This window comes from Struthio camelus, chromosome 7, assembly GCF_040807025.1.
Source record: "Struthio camelus isolate bStrCam1 chromosome 7, bStrCam1.hap1, whole genome shotgun sequence".
Classification (NCBI taxonomy): domain Eukaryota; kingdom Metazoa; phylum Chordata; class Aves; order Struthioniformes; family Struthionidae; genus Struthio; species Struthio camelus.
In genome coordinates, this window is record NC_090948.1 from 2,383,980 (window position 1) to 2,402,629 (window position 18,650).

Here is an 18,650-nt window from a genome sequence, read left to right on the forward strand (position 1 = left end):
GACGGGTGTAATTGGAATAGCTCCCTTCATGGAAATGATCCTTTTCTTCATATCTCAACGCTTGTGCTCTCTGATGGATCTAGCTTTAAGGACACTTAAAAGCAGGTGTGCCGCCCCTGTGACATGCTGTTGTCCTTCCCCTGTCCTATGGGCAGCAGTGGGTGTTTCTCTGGGCAGATGCTGCCTCCTCATGCTGGAAGGAGCGGTGCACCTTGGTTTGCCACCTTGAATCAGCCCAGGGGCCAGAGTCGCTCTATTTTCAGCGTTGTTCAGTTTTATTTACCACCTGGTAGTGTGAAAGCAGAAAGGCATCTTACTGCTTATGTATGGTGGAGAATCTGCCTCATTTATTCTGTAGAATTAGCGTTATCTATAGCCAACGCAGCTCGGGTCTCAACTAAAGTGCATGGCTTTAATCAATCAAGTGAATTGAAACAAAAAGTTGAGAAAAGGACTTTTATGTCAGGAAACCGTAACTTTCTTTTGTTTAGTTAGCAAAGGTGGTGCAGAGTGAAATTATGAAGCTGTTTAAGTTGATGATAAATCATCCATTTCACCTCAGCAAGATAGAATTTCAAATGTTAAATTACTAGGAAAAAGTAGGTATTGTGAATAAATCCATCAGCATAGTTGCAATGCACATGATCTGACCACTGCTTATCTGATTGTTTTAAAATATTGCTTTGTTCCTGTAATCTAAAAATCTTTACCTGATGTTATTTGTGAGGGTATTTTGGTTTATCTTAGATACGAGCCTTCCATGAAGGAAGCTAATATTTGTTCCTTAAAATAATTTTAGTACTTTATAATGGTCATTAAATAAGAAATTGAAATTCAGAACCAGAGGGAAAATGTTCAGCAAAAATGTGTTGAATTTCAGTACTTTGCAGTGCTTTAACATTAAAGTTATTTAATAAAAGCTTGAATCCTATGACTGGTTCACTGGCAAATGCTCAAATCACAGAGAACTCTATGCTCAGTTTTGTCATAATTTCTAGTTAAATATATTTTATAGCCCTTAAATTGTTCAAGGTTCTTTATTAATTTGATTTCATAAAATACCCAAAGTGGTCTGAAACTTAGAAATTCCCAGCAAAGGTTTTAGTAGAAATATTTTATAAGTTCCCTAAATTAAATAGACAAAGCTGATGCTTTAAAAAAAATACACCTTCTGACACCTTTTATTTGTGTGTGTGTCTCTCTCCTGGCAGAGCTTTACGTGGCTGGCTGGGGACAGTCGCCCTTCCGAATTGAGCAAAACCCATGGCATTCATGCCCGCACCCTAGCCTGGATTGCTCAGACATGTCCTGTTGCCTGGGCTTTCTATGATGGTGGAACAGGCTTGGTAAGGCTTAACGTGGTAAGAGTCCACATACATCAGTGAAATGCAGGAAATATGGGTGGCGTGCAGCTGTGGTTAGGAGAACGCCTTCGGAAGAGCTTCCTGGTGGGATCCTCCTCCAGCCCTTTCCTAGCAGCCACTTGGTCTCCAAATCCCCGCTTTGGCTGGTGCAACTGTACACATGGATTTCAGTGCAAGGTGTACCTTTTCAACACTCAACTTGTGCATTATGTCCCCCCCCCCCCCCCCCAAAAAAAAAAAAAAAGTTTCAGATAATTTGTGTGAAATGCAAAATCAGAAGTTTTTTTTTTGTTTTGCAACGAGATATCAGTAGGCCTTTCTGTTCAGGTGTGGAGTAGAGAGGGGAAGAGGGAACTGCAAGAATGGGTTCCCTCCTTTTCAAGCCTACCTGATGTACAGGGAGACCAGATTTAATAAATATTGATTAAAACTTCATGCCTAATATGCCAAGCAGGTTGCTTAAATGCAAAGGTGGGTTTGGGTTTGTTTATATGTGATGGTCATTGTAATTTTAGGTTTTATGCCAAAGTTATAGTTCAAAGTTATGCATTTTGGTCTAAAGAGATGTAGGTTCTTCCCAGACTGACTCCTTTGGCGTTTTTGCTCCTTGTTGACTCTTCGCCTTGCTGTTCCCTTGCTGCTGGGAAAGTGCTGCGACGGCCCCTTGGGTCAGCGGGTTGGACTCGAGGCTTGCTGAAGCCCTTGAGAAGGTTGATTTCAGGTGATCAGGGATCAAGCCCAGGGAACCTGTAACCTTTTTTTTGTACCTAAATACACCTTCTAGTCAACCCAATATGCTTCAGAGTTAAGGTTGTAATGAATCCTGAATCCATTGCCGCATCTAATAGAGCTAATACGAGAAAGTTGTCATTGAATTTCTGGTGCTGGTGGTAGTACTTCCAAGGTCTTTAGTTTGCTTTATTCTTGTGCATCTTTTTAGAAAAACTTGATAAGTGCATTGTTCGATGTGCAATAAATCAACAAGCAAGTACTATACAAATATTCATTCCTACAAAATCCTAGAAATGCGTTAGTATTTTAATCTCCATTTCATCAGAGGAGAAAAAGAGGAAAAGCAAAGGGTGGTTTATCAATGGTCAAGCATCAAATCAACTACGAAGGCTGGCCTGCATTTTGGGTTGCCATCTGTAGCTCCCTTAACTAGGCTATGCTGCTTTTCTCCAGTTGTATATTGCTACTTAGGAGAAATGCACTGAGGCACTTCTCTGTCCTGTCTTTACTGAGGCAGGACTCGATCTCTGGTGTGATGCCTCAAAAGGTAATTATTTCACAAAAAGTACTGTGCAAAATCAGATCTTTCTCTGTTTCCTAAAATGTTGATGCTTTGCAGCTTGTTCATTATTTGTCCCTGATTTTAGTTGCTGAAAACCACCAATCTCATTGGAAGTAAAGAACGGTGGTGTTTCGGAGCAACGTTTCCCGCGCTGCCCGCCTCGCATCCCTTTGTACTGCAAAAGGTGGCAAAACATTTGCAATATTTTTCTGTAAACACATCCAAAAGGCAAAAGAACAATACATGGCGGAGCGGCATGGCGCGTCCACTCAGACAGTTTAACCCGTAGGTCACCGTGTTTGTATTTCACTTATTGGATTGTTAATAGATTTTCTTCATTTGTGCGAGACATGGTGAATGATGCGCAGAGGCCTTTCCATTCCTTCGGCTCTGGTGCCCGCGGTCCACCTGTAAGAAGATAGCGTGAAAAGCTGCTGGAGTTTCTACCTCTTGACAACATCCCAGCTGTAGACTAGCACTAGCAATCCTCCCGTGGCAGTTTTAATTATCGGCCCCGGCGATACCATCAGTAAGTGTGTAATTACGTGTCAGCTTCCTGGCTGTTGGGTATGAAAAGTGGAACCAGCGAGATGATGATCGTTGAAGCTGTAGACTCATATTTAAACAATTCAAAATGTGTAACTGGCAGTGTCATTAAACAGAGAGAGTCTGACCCCAGCTGTCAGTTACTTTTCCTTATGCAGATTTTTTTTCGTGCTGTCTGTCAAAAGAGCTCCATGGGCTGAAATGGGACGGAGGAGGGAGCGCGAGCCTCCGAGCCCAGGAGCGCCGCTATCCTCGCCTCCCGCCGAGGTGGTCTTTTACCCTGAATAAATACCGCTGCCGAGATTGTAAATAAACGGCGGACCTTGCCGGAAATTATATAGACTTTGCTGATGAATAAACAAAAGAGGGCTATCAAACAGATATTCTACCCTTAAGAAAATATGAATAAAATCTGACTCATTACCCTGAACTTAAAGAACATGGCTTATGGTAATTTGGGGTATTCATTATTGAAGGATAAAAATGGAATCAGTTTTATTTCTCCAAGTTTCTGCTGAAAAATTTTTGAAGCCATGCTGGATAAATGATTAACCTTAACATTATTATTATTTAAATACATATATGTGTGCATACACAAACATGAGAAGTGCGCATGCACCCATGCGTATATATATGTATACACATATATATAAGCAATAAAATTTTTTTATTATTGCTATCTAAAAAATATTGAGATATTAACCACTTTCGCTTAAACTTCAAAGTGAACAGGTGTTTAAGGTGTGCCAACTAAGAGAAACTCCTAACCTGCCAATATATGCTAAATAAATGGAAAGTAGAGAAACCTGCATAGGAGTAGGCAAGTAAAGAATATTTCCCAGCAAATACAGTCAGAGCTTTCTAAAATGACAACTCTTAGCCTACCGGAGGCGGGCACGCTTGTTTGACCGGGGCTTTGGAAAACACTGGCATTCCAAGCGTTAATTGTGGAAGCCCACGCAAATAAATGAAAGAGCACTTCACCCAACAAACAAACAAACAAAAAAGCCAGTGGAGGTTAAATAAGCAGATTAATCTGTGAAGAGAGAGAAAAATGTTTCTTTAATTTTTAAAATGTTTGCGTTTCTCATAATAAAGCTAAGGTACACTTGCGTACAAATAACATTATCTCACCCCCGTAAAAGACCTTAATTTAAAGCTTAGGAATTCGCGTTGGCTCCAGCCAAGGCTGTAACGGAACAACAGAGAAACCCTGGATTCTTGACCTTTTAAAAGGCACTGTATCACGTTTCCTTTTGCAGATTTTAAAGAGAAATATATTCATTTTCGGTATGTGTGTGAGCAGGGGTTTAGCGACATATATGTATAAAAGCTTTGCGTAGATTTCTTGTTGCAAAGATAATGCTGCAGACCCACGCATACAGTAGTGTAAGCTATATTAATTGCAGCAGTACTTTCATACTTGAAAGTAATAAATAGGCACATATTAAATCCTCTAAGGATTAATTTGTATTTTATCAGCTGTGAAAAGGGCAATTTTTTACATATCCAGACTTAAGAGGTAGCCCTATTAGACCTTCATTGGAAAACAAATTCTGCATATATTTTGTACGAGGGCTTTTTATTTTCTTCCTTTTTCTTCCTTTTTCTTTCTTCCTGTCCTTTTAAAAATATCTCTTGGAGCAAGTGGTTATGTAATTTAAGGTAGAGCCGGAAACGAGATGTAACGCGGACAAACGCGGGTTTGTAAGACTCCGTCCTGTGTCGGTTTGGGTGAGCAGTTGACGTAGGGACCGAGAGAAGGAGGCATACTGCCGCGGTTTCAGCGCCTCGCTTTTCTGTGGCAGTTGAAATACCCGGTGCTTAAGGTCGTTCAGTTTGGAGGCATGCATATTAATATCAGCGTAGAGCTCGTCCGAGTTATATTTACAAATTATTTTCCGTCACCGCCGGTGAATAGTTGCAGGGGAGCCCTCGCAGACACGGTGCTTTAGCAGCTAGTTATGAGGAGCTGGTTTTTGCATGCTAAATAGCCCTTTTTCTTTGTCTTTCATAGAGCCGTCCGTATGGCGGAGTATTTTCAAGTCCGGTTGCTGTCCTCCTGGCGCGCTAGCTGCAGGCTATCCGCATCGCAGGGAGGAGGCGCTCCCCTGGGGAGGGCCCACTTTTCTGCATTTAGTTGGTTGCTTTGAAAGCTAAAGATGCTTAAAAAAAAAAAAAAAATTAGCTCCCTTCTAGGAGCGCTGGATGACTTGTGCACAACAGACGGATCCGTATCTGAAGGCTTCTGTTTTATTATTTATTTTTAAGAGGCAAGTTTGCTGCTTTTAAAGGGGCACTGCATGCTTAATTTATGCCCAAATTCAGAGGCGTTTCCAGCTCGCGAAGGGAGCTGGTGCCCGTGTCTCGTGCAGTCTGGTGGAGTTAGGGAAAACTCGTTCTTTTAAGAAATAGCCTCGAAAGCGGTGATTCAGGCAGTAGCGGTGGGCCTGGAGGCCAGGCTCGCACCCACTCGCGCTCTCCGAGTGCTTGCTGGTAGCTCCCGGGATCGGGAGCAGCTCTGGCTCGAGCGCCCCTGCCCAGCAATCCGCTTTTCTTAGTGGCCCACCACGGTCCAGCGCCAGCAAGGGCCAGAAATGCGTTCCCAAATGTATTTACTTAGGTTAGGTTATGGTAGTTTTTATTCTGTGGCTCGATTTTTGTCACTTTCTGCTTTATGCCTGGAAATGCTGATACGATTTCTGATGCGCTTGTAGGATGGGTAACAGAGGTCCTTCAACCCAGCCAGGGAGAAGCACGTCACTTAATATACTTGCATAAAACTTTCAGGAGGCCGCTAAGCCTACGAGCAAAAATCAAAAAGATGTGTCCCATGTAGTGTTTTGCTGATGAGGGGATGCACCTCTAGGAAAGGAGAGTAGAAGTCTTTGAAGAGTGGAGCCACCTCCCTTCGTTGGCCTGTAACGTGTCCTTCTCACCAACAAGACGGAGGAAGGACTTTTCCCCAAAGAGATGAGTGCAGAGTAGTCCAAGAAGATTTTACCTTGTATTATAATTAAACTAAATCAAGATGGCGTGAGCCTTGTAGCCCACACTGGACCCAATTAAAATGCCTCCTATGTGAGAGTTGGGGTTAACACACCAGTATTAATAAAAATGTGGCCTGCTATTCAAATCCATCCCATGTGTCATTCGTTTGCCTGCATGTAACGGTGAAGTAAATCAAACTTTATTTTTAGTTCTAATAATGAAGTGGTAAGCTTTTTTTTTTTTCTTTTTAATTTTAGAAAGATAAGGATTTTTTCTGTCTAACAAATATGACCAGTATGGCGTTCTTTTGGGGTACTTGGATATATTAATTGAATGAATGCCGCAAATGATGTTAGTCTGTTTTAGCTTCCCTCCTCTGTACTTTTTTCCCCCTCTTTTTGCTGAGTTTTCCTCTCTGCATGATCCCCAGTGTTTTTTTTCTTTTTTCTTTTTTTAGTCTGTGGTAAGCTGAAACGATCTGTAAGGAGCCCCTGGTGCACTGGAAGGGGAGGAACAGATGGAGCCTGTCCCCACCTCGCAGCAGGTCCTTCAAGGTTTGGGGAATCTGTGCCTGGAGCTTAGGGCAGCACTTAGCACCTCTGAAGAAAGCACAGTCATAGACCTCTGCAGAAATATGCCCTGACTGATGGTTTTGGCTGGACTTGAGCTGCCTCTGTCCTTGAGGGTGTGGTGGAGGTGTCTGCTGGCTGGGGAGCCATCCCTGGTGGGGTGTCATGAGGGACCAGGGGGTGCAGCAAGAGCTGGGGAGCAAGTGAGAAGACAGCCCTGGATCACTTGTGGTCGTGTTGTTCCTGCCCTTGAGGAAGACGGGGCGAAAGGTTGCTCAGAGTAATCACAAAAATTTGCTTAGCTTGATTCCACAGGATGGGGGCTCTGATCCATAGCTGTTCCCAGCTGCATTTTATAATTACAGTGATCTTATCTGAAAGTCTCCATGGTGTCTAGGAAGTTTAAGGAACACTTTTTCTTCTGCATTGTGGAGGCAGGACAATAACTGATACTCTCACGGCTGATGTCATACCCCTCCTTAGCTGCCTGTCAGGTGATGCAAAGCTGAGGAGCCTCCCTATCTCTTCATTCTTCATCATTATCTTTTTTGTACTGTGATTTGACGTTTCTCTATTCCGAAAGTTTTAAGTTTCATGATAATTTTCATGAACACATTATTATAGGCAAGAATGATGAAAATAATGGTTCAAGAATGTGCGTTTCAAATCAAGAAAAAGATTTTCTTGAAAGTGTAACCTGTAGGAACAACCACTGTGGATTTCTGGTATCTTTTTGCTTTTCAAAATGCGGTGCTTATTGCCACATCAGCTGAATTCTTCTTTTGCAAAACTGATAGCTGTTTGGGAAAAAGTTTTGGTTTCTGTGGACTCTTGAAACAAAGCTACTGTTACTGTCTTTCCTGTCTCCCTCTGGGTGCTGAATGCTTATCTGAATATAAGGAGATCTTAAATAAAGTAGTGTCACAGGCATGATCTGTAGGGATGGTAATGGCCATTATTTGTGGGCATGATTTGGTGAAATCGTTGTCCAATTGAGGCCACTGGTCCCACTGACTGGTTCACTATCAAATCACTCAAATGAACCCTTGTGGTTGGACCCATCAAGGTAGCATCAACGTTATAACCTTTCCTTAATGCTAGTTATTGATATGAAATTTAGAGGTATATCTTGCTAATATTAACAAACATTATAGGATTTTCTTTTGAGGGAAAACTCCTATTTTAAATAGTATCCAAATATGATTATGGGAAAATAATTATCTTTACATGAGGTCAGTGCACGCACTTCTTTTTTGCTATCCAAAGAGTAAAAACATACTTTTTGGATTTAGTGGAATAAAAGACAGTGGACTGTGAGCTGTGCAGAGTATTTGCTATGTATAATTTCAATAGAGAAGTGAGATACAAGGCATGTTCTGCGATGGAAGAGGAGCCAACCTGTCTCGTAATACGTATGGTCCAGCTGTGGATGGAAATCCTGTGCTCACATGCAGACAGAGGATAGGGCCCTGTGCAGAATTGCCATAGGTGCCAATGGAAACCTAAGGAGCTTCAGGATAGGGGTGTGTCAGGGTTGATACCCCTGAAATAAATGAGAGCAAGATTCTGGTTTTAGCTGCTCTAAAATAAGGTGTAAAAAAAAAAAAAAAAGGAATGGCTAAATCCCATGAATGCGGTCAGGTTAGGACTTACAGGACTAAGGGAAGCCAGGTTTCTCTGAACAGCGTTGACCTGAGATTGCACAATAGTTTTCATTTTCTTTTGTTTTAACACGTCATTGTTGTATTGTGATAATTGCTGATCACTTTGGCTCAATTGTGGATTTTCTTCACAAATTTATTTTCTTGTTTATTAAAGTAGTTGCCAAAATGATAGTGAATGTGTATGAATGTGTTAGGAGAGAACGTATGCCTTTGTGCCCTTATTGAAGAGCTGTATTCAAATAGACACGACTGAATAGTTGCGATAGCTTCTTTAGAGTGTTGTCCTGCTTTCTCGATGTCTGTCCATTATCGGGTAGTTTTCCATTTCTGGCTTTGCCCCAGTTCTCAAAGCCATGGTTTGTTTCTCCTTGTTTTTGCTCCAAGCACTGTACCAGAGTGAACCCTGATGCTATGGTGATGGTTGTCCTATTGCAAATAATAGCAAGCATTAAAATGTGTTAGTGTAATATTTGAAAAACTATCTTGAAATTATGAGGCAGGAGATGTACTTTGTTTAGCACAGTGGAAACCTATTAGAGAAGTACCTTTGGTGCATGGAAAATATATGCTTTTAACAGTTTTAATCCTTTATCAATTATTCATATGTGAAGGTTTTTCTGTATTTGTACAGTTTGCTGGGTGGAATAGCAAGCATGCCTTTATTTGCCGAACAGTTGTGCTTGAACTGTATCAGATAAGATATTTAACACACCCAAGCATATTTAATTTAAGAAATAAAGAGTCATTCTTTCTGTGGGGTTTTACACATCATTCTTCTTTATTATGCCAGGTTTTGCTCATCATCCCATGCTCTTCCTCAGAGGACAGAGACAAATAACCATTCTCCGCAAGGACAATGTGTGTGTTGAATGCATTTTAAATGCTGCACTTTGTTATGATTGCAACCAACATTTTAAATATGCTGCAATCAAATTCCAAAATGACATGAGAAAAATGACATCAGAGAATAAATCTATTAGACTGCTCAGGCAACAGGAATGTTTGAGCTGGAACATACTTAACTTGAAAGTTAAAGATTGAGTACAATGTTTATTTTATTTGCTTAAGAGAGGCAAGCCTAATTCATCCCTGTTGTGGAAATCAATGGAGTTACAGTATAAATATACTCTCCAAATATATTTGGCATATTACATGAGTTAAATAGCATTACCTAAATATGGTTTAGCTTTTAAATATCACATGAGGTTACCGATTTGCTTTTATGTTTCGCTAGGTTTGTTTAAACTATTCAAGCATGTCACTCATAGCACATGTAGTAATTCTGCTTACCAGCCTCGGAGAGGGAACATGAAGTCAGGCGAGCTTCCTGGTGGGTTACACAGACGGCAAAGGTGGGACTAGCTGACTCGGTGCGTGGCACAGCGGCACTCAGAGGTCCATATGCCACTTTGTACTCTTCTGGTTGACTCGGTGCCCTACAAGACAGATGCTGAAGTGCATTGCACGGTGCGATGGTGGGTTTTGGAGATACCATAAAAAAATGAATTTCAGAGTTCTCTTGTCGCAACTGTTTTGATCCCTTCCACAAAAATCCTGCAGCTTTGGAGCTGCCTTGGGAATAAGGTTTCTTTGAGCGAGGAGCAAAGACGTTAGGCTCGACCTTAGGACTGTATCTTCTCTGTGGGCCTCTGATGGACCGAACTCTTGTTTCTTGTGATGTTTCTAGTAACTGAGCTTCTAGTCAGGCTGGAAATTCCCTTGAATGGTCAATCATGGAATATTTCCTTGCATTTCTTAGTGGTATAGAGAGAATATAAGCTGTAAAATGACCGCTCCTGGAGAAAAAAAAAGATGCATCAAGCTTCTTGATAAATTTTCTTTGAGAAGGCAGTTGTTTTATCCTAGTAAGATCACCCATCCCTGGGGTCTAGGAAATACTTTAGGAATTTCTGGGCAGAGTTGTGCTGTTTTCTGGCTATGTATTAAGGTATTAGCTACTGTCACTGTTGACTTGAATATTCCCTATACATCTTCCTGGAAAATTTCCCTTAAAGAAAATAAATTTTGTCTTGTATTCAAAGCTCTTAGGTGAGCATGGCTGGGATGACCGATTTAGCTGCTATTACATTAAAAAAAAAAGGGGAGGGGTGAGGGGGCAGGAAATAAAGTGGTTTCCAGAAACTGAAATTGTTTGCCTTTAAAATTATAGCTCAAATTTTCTTCAAAGAATCCGAGCTGTACAGGTGCTGCCTAGGAAGGAAAACGTCACTTAAGGATGTCTGAACTGTCCCAAACCAAGGTCCATCCTCATCCATACTGTAATTGAGCCCTTGACAGAGGTATAGAGCACTTCTAGCTTTCTGTTCTGCACAAAGTCTCCTGGGCTCTGAGTCTCCCTGACCAGATGGGTTGTAATTTGGTCTCTGACATGGCATAGTCCTTCTGCAGGGTGCAAATAGCCTCACCTGGCCAGAGCCTAGGTCACGCTTCTGTGTCCTGAAAGTTGTTCCTTTTTCTCAGACGCTCGCCACGCGTTCCCCTGCACACAGATCTCAGTTTTCTGCATTTCAAATAGTGAACAGTAGCAACATATGGAATACTTATCCCCTCAGAAGTTAGATATTATATTTAAATGTTTTATGCCTCTACTGAGCATCAATCAAAGGATTGATTTAGCCGTAGCAATATCTGACTCTACAGGTGAGAGGCTGAGATTGCCTCCTTTAGAGTGGATTGAAATGCTTTGTTGTATGTTACGTGCACGACACATAAATGTGCTTAATTAAGGAGAGCCTTGACTGCTTTTCTGGCCTGAGACCAAATATTCTTTCATCTTTTCCACACCTTCATTTTCTGGATGAAATAAAAATGGTATAAAGATATTCTCCAAACCACCCGCCACCTCCCCTACACTTGGTACTGTCTCAGATGCTTGTGCCTGAGTGGATGGTGTGAATATGCTTTACCCAGAATGAACCAGAGTTCATTCTCTTGCTCTTGCAAACAATAGCAATTAAAGCTTTACTTGATAGTATTTTTCTTTCCTTGTTGTTTTAACTGAGCTGTGGTCTCCTTCGCTGCTCTGCCGTTTAGCTGAGCTCGGGAGCGATGTCCCTGTTCCTCAAAGAACAACCTTGTTCCCTGAAAAGCCAAACTGGAAAAAAAGGGGGAAGGAAAAATCAGACTAAGCATTAAGCTCTCTGATTCTGGGAAAGCCTGCCTGCTGTTCAGGGAGCCGGGATTGCTTCTGACGGTTTCACTCTCTGCTGAAGTTGTGTCTCTGGGCTCCTCAGCCAAGTCTTGCCGTGCCATCCCAGCGGGGTGGCCCTCGGTCAGGCCGTGGTCCGAGGGGAGCAGATGTCACCTGCTGACCCTCAGACCCCCTCGTCTCTCGTATGCAGCTTAATTTGTTTCCCTGCAGCCAGAGCCGTTTTACGGAGGTGCAAAAAGGAGCCTTTCATTTTTCCTATCTTAAGGAAAAAGTTGGAAAAAAAACCTGCGCTTTCCTTCCTGAAAGGCAATATCTTGCTTTTAGCACTACTTTATGTCCAGCATTTTTTAGGTCCTCTAATCTTAAATTCAGTACATGAATGGATGGATAATTTCCTCCCTGCCAATTTTTTTCCATGTTTCTGAATTATTTACTACTCCTGCAACTTGTAGCTGTGAGTTCACTTATTCCTCTTGAAGGAGCAGCTGGGCAAGCCACCTCTCGCACGCGGTCCGGAGGGTCTGCTGCGGCGGCGTGGGCTTGGGGGCGAGCGGCGCCGGGCCGTGCCTGGGTGCCCGGAGCACCCTGCGGCGGGAAGCAACGCGGCCCCGATCTGGCTAATTCGTCTTCCTCGCTCTCGTCCCCCCATTCCTGAATCATTTTGGTTGCCCTCTGCTGCACCTTTTCAATCTCGGCAATGTCCTGCCCGTAATATAGTGACTGGAATTGCACACGGTATTTCAAATATGCTCCCACTAATGTCTTATATAAAGCAGTGCCAGAATAACTTGTACTGATTTATAATCCTTACAAATATATATATTTATTTAGCTGCTGTTGTTGGTTTTTTTATTGCTGCCAAACATTGAACGTATGTCTGGTGGTCTGAAGGCCTGTTAAAGACAACGAATGAATCACATTTTCTACATGACAAAAGAAAACACCTTTATTTTTTATCATTGTCTAGCTAGAGTGGTGATGTAAGATAAATTGAAACAACAAAAGGAAAAGAGAGTTTAGGAAAGTCAAGTAATAAGGTATCAGGTTATAAATGAGGTCTGCCAGTGCCTGAAGTTAAGAAGTATCCATAGGCACTTAATGGTTCTTAAAAAATAAATAAGTTGCCAAACAGGATGGTAAAAACAATGACCTATTTAAAGTAGAGAAACCCACCCCACCCTTTGCAGGAGATGCAAAGACAATGGCAGCAGTAAATGTGAGTTTTTCGCTGTGCTTGGCCGCAAGAGCCACGCTGAAACGCGTGCTGCTAATGCACGCAGTGATTCTTCTTGGGGTGTTGATGGTGCTCTGCTTTTGATGTTGTTGGGAACGCGGGCATTTTAATGGAAGCAAACTTCCAGCATTACCTGGCATCTTTCGGGTTAGATTCTGGTCTTGTAAGCAGAGTCCTACCATTAATATTCTGAAGTAATGCATTTCAGGAGGGTTATTTATAGTCAGGAAAAACTGTGAATAAATCTTTTCATTTATTAGTGGTTCACAGAAGGGGAGGCAGTACATTAGCAGCTGGTCCTCCTGCAAAATGTATTTGAACATCTCCTGTTCCCAAGCTGGGAGGACGAAGGACTGCTGTTTTGCAGAAGATATGGAAATAAATTTGCAAAAACTGGAAGCAAGTATGGTCAAGGTGAAATTTCTCTGAGAGGATAATGGCTATGGCAGGCCACAGAAGACCTGCCAATATTTTCTTTTAATTGATACGGCCAGGTTTGAACTCCGCTCGTTCCTGGTTTGAGAAGGTTTCGAAGGCTTCCACCTGAATCCGGCGTGAGCCGTGGTGCAGGTGACCTGCATTAATAGCCTCATTTCTGCAAGATAAAGCGATGCTCTTAATGTGCCGTACCGGGTTTTAGCTTGGCTGGTGGCCATTATACCCCATAAATAATGGCTCGTGTTACATCAACCCCTTCTGAGGTCTTGGGACGTGAAATTCGTGCGCGCTCCCACCGTCGATCGAACGTGACCTTGGCGTTAGTCAGAGGGGTGGAATTGAAGGCCTCCCCAGGTTTTCCAGCGCTGCTCCCGAAACGAGCCGTGAAGTTCCTCCATTCCTCCGCGGCTTGCTGGAAAGGTTTGGTAGCAACCGCATCTTCCTTTTCCCTGGTGGCGTCTCTCGGAAAGGCGTTTCGTCTATTGATACGAGCGCTGCGGCGCTTGCAAACCCCTCAGCCGTCCTCGCGCTCTCCTGAAGCCTTGCACGGGTGCAATCGCCTGAAGGCAGGCGCCGAACGGGGCAGACGGCTGGCGAAACCCAGCCTTGGGCAGCAGCTGAGGCGGGCGAGGAGCGAAGCCCGTCCCGAGCCCCCTCGGGAGCGGAGGGCGCTGGGGCCAGCGGAGGTGCGGGCCGCCGCTCGCCCGCGCGCTCCTGCTCCTGGGCTGCCCGGGAGGGATGGACACCGGGAACTGCCGCGTGCAGCCTTGTTCTTGTAGCCCGTGGTGAATGACGGCGGGCGGGAGGGTCGTGCCGGCGGTCACGTTCCCTTTCGTAAATCCTGCCTCCGAGCCGGAGCGTGCGAGGGAAGCGGTTTCCCCGGCGCCGATGCCCCTTCCCTCGCGCTCGCGAGACGGAGCGGCGTTTCCCCCCTCTGCCTCCTCGGGCAGCCGCGCCGCAGCGAGCAGTTAGGCAACGCGTCTTAGCGGACGCGGTTCGGAAATAAAGAGTGGGAGTATATCATGCGGCATCGTTTGATCCAAAAAAACAAAAAACAAAAAAAAAAAACAAAAAAACCAAAAACACCATGCACCAGGATTTCCTACCTGCTGTTTAACGACAGGCAGGGAGAGGCGAAGCATCTCCATCTCATTTTGAGACACAACCTTTTTTTATTTTTTACCGTTCTAACAAATGACTTTCACAAGTGAAATTATTGCGTTATCATCTGTTTGGCTTCCTGCTGGATATATCCAGGAAAATATCTACATGATGGCTCTGTTTCTTGCTTAAATATCAAGTATCGGTATTTTTAATGTTTTTGTAAACATTATATATTTTAATACTTGAGAAAATGTATCTCATAAATAAGCTTTATTATCTGTCAAAAAGGATGAAAATATAACTTTACATTTCTGTTTTAAAGTAATTTTAGTGCCTATTAGCTATAAAGTAACAGTTATATATAATTTAGAGTATGTAGTCACTCGAAACAACTTGACATTTTCACACAAACACAGAACCTTAATAATAGTCTTGGGATTTCATTGGAAGTATACACCACTACAGGATATTAAAATAACTTATGGTGCACTGTAATTCTTGTTTTGTATTTGTCCAAGTAGTTTTGAAGCATGCTATAAAGTAGAAAAATAAAAACCTAAGCTCCAAAGTCAGCTAAGCTGCATTCTTAAAGTTATAGCAGTCTTTTCATATTAAGTATGATTAAACCAGTTGACATTTCTAGTTGTCATCTTTCTCTTCCTCCTTCCTATTAATATGCTATGCTTAAAATGTAAATGCTGTGCGTACTGCATTTTTTATTTAAAGCCATTGCTGTTTGCTTAAAATAAAGATGCAGACCGTATGCAGTCAGGGATCATAATAATAACTTGAAAACAGTAATTTACTTGTTGATCTTAGAGTAAACTCCAGTTTTGTGATTCCCCAGGCCTATTCTTTTCTACTGAAGTGATACAGAAAGAAAAGAAGTTAAAAGTTTTTTCTATTTTTTTAAAAATTATCCTCCAGACTTTATTGTGATTAAAATTTCTCAAAGATTTGACTTGTTCTTTTAATTGTAATTGAAGTGGCATGTGGGTAGGGATTAGGTGCGTGCACAGATGTGCACGAAAATTAATATGAACTTGGAGAAATAGCCTTGTCGCCATAAAAGGACTGACCAAATGTTCACAGATGGAATTTGAGTGGACCCTTATTGAATAAGCTAGTAGGGCCCACTTGGGTCATTTCTGCACCGATCCCATGTACTCTTTCTGGAGAAGACACAGTCCAGGCCTTTTCAGCAATAATTATTCTCATGCCTGATCTATTAATTGTTTAATTTGCATTAGGGCTGCTCCACTACTATCAACTAAAAAATGTAAATGCGGTTTGAAGAAGATTGCGTGCTTTCCTTGTTATGATATGGTTAGGCACAGAAATTAAGTGTATTAGTCTTGTAGTCAAGTGAAACATGGAGGAAAATCTTCCATATAACTAAATAAAGGTCATCTTCTGTCAAGCAGCTTTAAAAACCCAGCGATCAATGGGGAATTTGAAGTAAGGAGAGAATGTGATGTTGTAAAAGGAAAGACCTGTAAAATACTACTGCGTATAAGCAGTGTGCCCTTTTTCTTTTCCCAACTGCCCCACCTCAATGTTTATCTCATTTGTATTTTGGTGATGCTTTTAAAATGTTGACTTTGTGAAAATGCATATGGAAAACACCCCTAATCCATAAGTTGTTCTTTTTGTGCCATTCTTCCCGGGAGTCTTGCAGGGTGTGTACATAGCAGAAAATAGCACAAAGGAAAAGTAATCATATGAAATACGAAAATATTCCTCGTAAAGCTGACAAAAGACTAATTTCAACAAAATAGTTTTTAAACAATCCGTCAGGGTGCAGAAGCACCTGTTACATGAATCACGTATGGATGTTGCTACCATGCAACCTATGCAAATATCTGTAACTGCCAGTTAAGGAGCCTTGTTTGGGATTTTCAAAGTTAGGTTGTGCTGGCTTCTCTCTGCTGCCGTTTAGATTTCACTACTGAATCAATCGTCGCTTCTTTTTTGAGCGGATTGGAGCTGGAGCCCTCTATCTCAATTTGCCTTATTGCTAAAATTTGTTAATTTGAATAAAATACAGTCATGACGCAGAACACTTCTGGCTTTGAGTTTGGTCTTGCAAAGGTGAACCATGGCCTCCGGCCCATTCTGTTTGAGTTAATCTCACTGCCATGTATTTCTGTAAATTGAAAGAGTCTGGTCAAATAAGCAGGAAGATTGGCTAGTGATAGCGTACGTATTTGACAGATACGTAGTGCTTTTTGTTTTGAAATATCCCAAAAGAATCTTGCAAGCTGCTTTCCGTATAGGAGTGGTTTTGCCCACCAGCGTGATCCCGCCATCCCTGCGGTGGGGAACGGCGGCTGCTCAACCGTGCAGAGCTGCACAACAGGCCACTGTTGGAGAAGAAATGAGGACGGTTACCCCAGCTGATGGAAGCTACGCGGGAGGGTCGGATCAGCGGGACGCGAGCGTGGCCGGTGCTGGTCTGTGCCGTCCCCGACCATGATGTCGTGGGGCTACTGCAGGCAGCAAGGGAAGACACCCGCTGTACTGAAAATACAATTTAGCAAAGTGCTTTGCATTTTCTTAGCAGTTTTTCTGTCCAAATGCTGTACTGTTAAACCTTACTTGCCATCCCCTCCACCTTTCTTTCTGATCTTCTCTTTCTCCTCAAGGCCACCTACCCCACGGGACCTCTGCTTCCATACCATCTCCCTTTCCCTGCTTTGCAACAGGCTTCTGTGTATTTTTTACTCACTTTACCTCTTCTATGCCACTTTCCTCCTCCTCTTCTCTGTTTTGGTCCTCCTTAGTCTCTTGTTTTCTAAATTCTCTCGTCATTCAGGAAGAATGCACTATTAGAAGTTTGCAGTTGAGGATTAACAGTTGCCTGAAGTGAATGGCTGAAGTCCCTTTTGGTTAGATGTATTTAGCTTGATTTCAGTGTTCCTGGTGCAAATGTTATTCAATTGATTTCAGCAAAGTTAATTTTGATTTATATTTCTGCAAGTGGGATTAGGCTGCAAATTTCAGGAAGATTTCCTATGTCCTCTTATATCCGTTTCTTCCGTGAGAACAGAAAAGTAACTAGTTGCAAGAGACCAAATAGGTATTTTGTCTCAGTTACGAGCTTTCTTGTCGTACAGGAACAAAGCCGGTGGCTCGTTTACTCTAGGCAGCTGTGTGTGTTTTGCCATGCCATACGTTGGGTAAAGGTATGTTATTGCGTATTGATGTAAGATTTATGCAAGAAAAATGAATATCTTAAAAGCATCTAGTTATTTTATGTCCTTAGATCTACAAGTAGAGTGCGATTTATTTAAGGAGGAAGAACTTTGGTGGTAATACCAGTAGTTTGCTTCAGACTGGGAGAGTCAGATAATCAGGGAAGCATGAGAATAACGGATAAAAAAGCTAAAGGAAGAGAAACAGGCATCTAAATGATGTTGCCATCAATTTACTTGTCTGAGAAAATCAGGAGTTGCTCCTTTGCTGTTGTGGGGAAAGAGATGAGTGTGTCTCTTCCTTACTCCTTAGGATATTTCTTCCTGCTAATCTGTTAGTGCTGGCGTGGTGGGAGGAGAGGCATTTACGTTACCAAGGATTGGGCTGGGTTTTTGATGTTCTGTGCTTCCTCTATAGCCAACCACACTCTGTGGCAACTGCAAGTGCGCAGCACTTCTAAAACAGCAGCCTCCAATTGTATTTTATGGGTAACATGTAGTATATTATTTATTAAAGGTCAGATTCTGCCAGCATAACTCAGATTGACCAGTCCCATACTCTAGAAGAAATGTCATATATAGCAGCCTAGTTGGTGAAATTAAGATACAACTGAGTACTGTTTTTTTTTTTTTGCTTTACTTCACTCCTTTTCTTTGCTTCATGCCTTTTTTACAGCTTATAGTTGAGTTTTTATAGTATTGTTGGGCATTTTTACATGCTCAAATATGTGGAAATTTATAAATAAATAAAGCAAATCTGGAATTGAAAAGCACAATAATATGAATCACCTGGCTGTGGAAAAGGTATGTAATCAAAACCGTGCTTTGCCTCTATCTGTCTGGAGTATAATTTCAAAATGTTTAAAAATCTCTTTTTTTTTTTTTTTAAATAGAGTCTCACCTAAATAGCTGAGCAGGAAGGGAAAGCATTAGAATATTGATCAAATAAATAGGCACAAGGAACAGAAAATGAAACTGCGTAATGTCAGCAGGCGTGTGATAAGACAAGCCGTGTCTCTATAGATAGGGCATTGTAGCTCCTAAAGGCAGCAGGTAGATAAAGGAGAGCCGGGAACCAGG